Raw genomic sequence first — 5000 nt, 5'->3', positions numbered from 1 at the left:
ACTTCAGCTGAAGTTCTGAACTTGTCTTTAGTGTCTCACATTACCCTACGGAAATGTATACACGCCAAATTACAAAATGAATCCTGCTTGATAGGCAAGAATATTTCGTATGATAAAATAGGTATTTTCAGACAAATTCAGATAAGAAAACATTCACTACTTACACATAACTCACACAAATCAGTCATGATTCAAATCACTTTTGTCAATACAAAAAACAGATATCAAGTACCCAAGATGGGGACACCACAGAAAAGACACGGAACATGTAATTCTAATCGAACTGATACGAAAACTACACACAGCAAACCACAAAGCCGTAATAGGGAGCCTTTGTGATTCCAAAAAAAAAAAGTAATAATGATGCTTCCCGATTTGAAATTTGGCCAAGGAATTAGAGTGATTGGGTTTTCTCAAAATTTGATACCGTAGTTGAACGACCCATTAAGGTCATTCTTTGGGTGGCGATGGTGACCTAATGACATTGACCAGGATGTAGGAGTCGCACAAAGCCATGCTCCCCTCCCTCCCTCCCTCGCTCCCTCCCTCTCTCCCTCCCTCTCCGCCTCCCCGCGACCCTGCCACCAGGCATGGAGCGTAGGGAGGCAAAGGCGGAATGCGGGTAGGGACCATACGTTAAGAGGAATATCCAAAAGTGCTCGCTTTCTTACCAAAGTAGCCCGTACGGTAGGCAAAGGTCCCAAAATCACGGCACTTGTGATATCAGAAGACGTAGGCACTACCCCAGGCCGTGGGTGACCTGACATCCCAAAATCCAATCATGATATACCCTTACAATACGAACCCTCCCCCCACAAAAAAAAAAAAAAATCGTGGGCCCCACCCTTTCTATTCCCATTCCCCAACTTCCCACGGAATTTGGTCAAAGAATGAGTCTTCATATCCTCGCCAAATTGGTCACCGTAGTAGTGACCCTCGCCCACACTCCTCCAACACACAAACCCAAGCCAAGACATAATAGTGCCAATAGTTTGATACCTTTGGCTGAGTTATCGAGTCCCCGTAATGTGAGGGAAAAGGAGATGAAGGTAGAATTCCGTGGGAAGGCGGTTGGGGCCACTTTAATCCTTGGTCCTTTGCCATAACCTCTTCGACCCTGCTCGCTCTATCACCAAAGTGTGCTGCATACCAGAGGTGCGCTGTAGGGCCATGGAACTCACGGTATAAAAACAATGAAAGAAGAATAAGTTGAAATTAACTGGAAATGTAATCACCATGAAGATTCCGTTCAAGCCAATGCCAGACAGTTTTATTTGTGAAATGGAACGCCAGGGTGTCAGAGATTGTGACTCAACGGATTAAACCCCCATTGCTGTGATGACGTACTTTACTGACTCTATTCAGGCTGATTTCATACAATTCTATTCAGTTTTGGAAAGGATAATGGAGGAATGGAAATGGAAGAGGTAAGACATGAAGTTAGGAAAGAGGTTGAGGTGGTTGGGGTCATGTAATCGCGAATCCAAACTGAGTCTGAGATCGCCTATTCAATGGAATAAAACTGTTTGACTTCTGAGACAACGAAATTATCGCACAGCACAGCCATTCTGAAACGGTCAAGATCCCAGCTGTCTTTACGGAGGGATTTCAGTATCCGGATGTGTCCTGGGTGACATGTTTGTGCTGCGAAACCAGTCGACTGAATAATGAGACGCTCAGGAATAGCTCCAGCGTCTCCGGGCCACGACGGACACTTTGACTTCTTAGTAGCCCAAGTCTTCAGCATGGAGAGTGATTCACTATGGTCTTGTATCATGTGTTGGACGCGTGATCAACAGGTATAGCTCTGTATATATATATGTATATATATATATATATATGTATATATATATACATGTATATATATACCGTATATATGTATATATATATATATATACATATATATATATATACATATCTGGATATATATATATATATATATATATATATATATATATATATGTATGTATGTATGTATATCTATACTCACACACACACACACACACACACACACACACACACACACACACACACACACACACACACACACACACACACACACAATTCCTTGCCCACCAGAATTGGAGTGCCGGCTCGTAGTGCCATGATGCTGATTTTTTTTCTTTCTTTCTTTTTTTCAGCCCTGGGCGGGACTCGAACTCAGATCGCTGAATTAGTAGTGTGAGAGCGTCGTTGAGTCAAGTTATACTTAACCCAAAGGCTGGGCAATACGACACTCCCTAATTTTGTTCCAGGAAGCCAAGGGAATTGCGTATTGTTTTTCTTTTTTTTTCTCCTGTTTTCTAAAAAAAAAATAATAGAAGGCATATAATAAAGTTTCAAAGTTAAGATGAGATCATGTAACCTCTCTCGTTGGATCAAAGAACTGAAATGTTCGTCAGAAATCCTGCAAACTCGGTTGCAAGGATTCTCGTCAATTACAGATCAATGAGTTTTACATCGTAAGGGTTTCTTCGGCACAAAGAGAAAGAAGTACATCAGCCAGAAGTCAAGAAGACTTTGGAGAAGAACAGAGAAAGAATAGCGTTATAAAAAAACATAAAGAAAAAGCGTAGAGAAAGATAAACTTAAATTGCGAGTAACGAGTTGGAACGTGAGACTATTTTGATCAAAAGAAGAAAAAAAAACAAAAGATTGTTGAGAGACTGGGAAAATAAGATAATAAGAAAGAGGGCGCTGAGGCAAGTTGATTAATGAATCCTATAAAAGGGAATGGAGTAAAAAGGGGAGGCAAAACTCGGCGCAAAGAATGCGCAGTAGAAGTGATGCAATGAGGGGGAAAATTAAGAGAAAATCAAGTAAATGAAGTGTGTTGGCAAAGGAAGTGTTCCGGAGTGATAGGCAAAGCATGGAAATGGTGTGTAGGCAAAGTAAAGAGGGGCAGGAAGTGTTGCAGTAAATGAGGAAATTTATTACCGAATATGTCCGAAAACAGGTGAAGTATCTAGTGCAAAATATAGTGACAGCGTAATAGAATAGAAGCCTACGAAAGGAGTATATAGAAATATTTCTATATACATAGACGGCACAAGAGAGAAAATATCTAAATATCTCTTAGAAAGGAATATGAAAATAACAAAGAAAATAGATTCGTGTATGTTCAGAAGATAAACGGGATATAAATTCAAGCGTGAGGACAAAAAGGAGAAAACAATGGCCAATCCAAAGAAGACGAAAGCTCTCGGGAGACGCGGAGGAGGAGGTCTGCGAGAAGCTGAGGACACGAAGAGGGAGGGAAGTGAGATGGGAAGCGATGAGTGGGTGCGATGGAGGGGAAGTGATTGGTAGGCGGGTTTGCCGAGATACGACCTCGTCATGCCGAATTCTGTATGACCAAGGTTGGGGAGGACGTCCGACCTCCCAAGCGAAGAGGAGGTGGGGGGGGGAGAGCGTTTTGGCGCACCAGGAGAAGTCTGGAACAGAAGGAGGAGGAGGAGGAGGGGTGAGACGGGGCCAGAAGGAGGGGTGAAGAAAACAAGGGGTCGTCGGGAGAGGAGGCCAAAGAGATGGTCTTGAAGAAGGAGCAGGGTGAGGCGAGAGGTGAATACCATGACAGAAGATGAGGCTCGGAGAGTGAAGGAGAGAAATGTGGAAGGAAAAGAAAAATCCACAGAAGAGAGAGAATGAGAGAGAGAGAGAAAGAGAGAGAGAGAGAGAGAGAGAGAGAGAGAGAGAGAATGAGAGAGAGAGAGAGAGAGAGGAGAGAGAGAGAGAGAGAGGATGATATAAAGAAAGAGAAAAATAGAGAAAGATAATGTGTGAGAGAGAGGGCCTGCTCTTATATATGGAATAACTGGCCCAATGACTTCTTTCTATAGATTCGGTTGTGGCTCACAACAGACAGTCTTATTCAGCTAAGGGTCGAGACTTTTAGATCTCTAGATGTTGTTGTGTGGAATTTCTTCAATCTGAAAGCTTCTGCAGGTTTTGTTTCTGCTAAGGACTGGCGATTTTATTCAGATGAGAGATAGACTTGGGAGCAAATTGGGCTTTAGATCGATTGGTCCTTTTAACTCTATAAAATCAAGTCCTTAGACATAAGTAGACTTGTAGGAGAAGCCACTGGCTTGAAATATACCATATTGAGGATTGTAGACGGAGACAAATAAGCAAATAAGCGATAATATAGTATTATCTTTATCTTCTAATAAAAGGCGCATTGATTACTGAATTCTTATCATATGCACATGAACATAAAAAGTAGTTTCATATTGAAATTTTGCGAGAAAAAAGCAGTATCCTTTGGTGCGGGTCATTAAGATACTACAAACTTTAAAATGTCTTTGTACAATAAAGATGTAGATAGAGAAGAGAAAATGTGGCATGATAGGAAAAATAAACTGTAGGTCATTACACATAGGACAATGTGTAAAGTGCTATCAAGTCTTAAAAACATAAGTAAGAATACCTGGTCAGAAAATTTTATTTTATTATTTGTTGTTTTGTTAATTTTCTAATATAAATGTGTTGAAACTAAACCAACAGGAATGACCCTAAGAAATTGGTCAATTTGTTTCGATTTATTTTTATTCAATTTGGAGAAACGTCTCGCCCTAACGAAGGGTTAAACCGCTGTGAATTATTTGTAATTCCTTTTGGGATTTAAAAAAATCCAATAACTTCTTCATGACTGAGATGGTCTTATCACCGTTGCTTCATTTGTGTGTCTTAATGTAAACACAGAATCCATATGACCCAAGACCGAGCTACCGAGTCCAGTGGAATAAGGTTGGAGTTCCAGAGAAAGGAACATCTAGTGGGATATTGGTAATTAGAGATGGGCTCGGGTGATATTGAATAAAGAGGGAGAAATGGAGCAACGGGAGATGAGAAATGGGAACTGGCGGCGGCAGATGGTGGCTACTAGATGGCACATGGCTGCCAACAGATGGCTGAGGTGGGCCGGGGAAGGACGGGCGTGGGAGAGGAGAGTTGTGGGAATATTCGGACAGACAGTGGACGGCGGACAGATCATATGT

The 5000-nt window shown here is 41.5% G+C and overlaps 1 protein-coding gene across 1 annotated transcript in view; it reads right to left on the bottom strand.

Moving 5' to 3' along the window:
• LOC143026318 (uncharacterized) overlaps positions 1-5000 on the bottom strand; it is a 975677-nt gene that overhangs the window by 309344 nt on the left and 661333 nt on the right. The window lies entirely within an intron of this gene.

This window comes from Oratosquilla oratoria, chromosome 6 (genome assembly GCF_046742065.1).
Source record: "Oratosquilla oratoria isolate Oo_2021 chromosome 6, ASM4674206v1, whole genome shotgun sequence".
In the NCBI taxonomy this organism is placed as follows: Eukaryota; Metazoa; Arthropoda; class Malacostraca; order Stomatopoda; family Squillidae; genus Oratosquilla; species Oratosquilla oratoria.
This window is presented reverse-complemented; position numbering and strand designations above follow the sequence as displayed.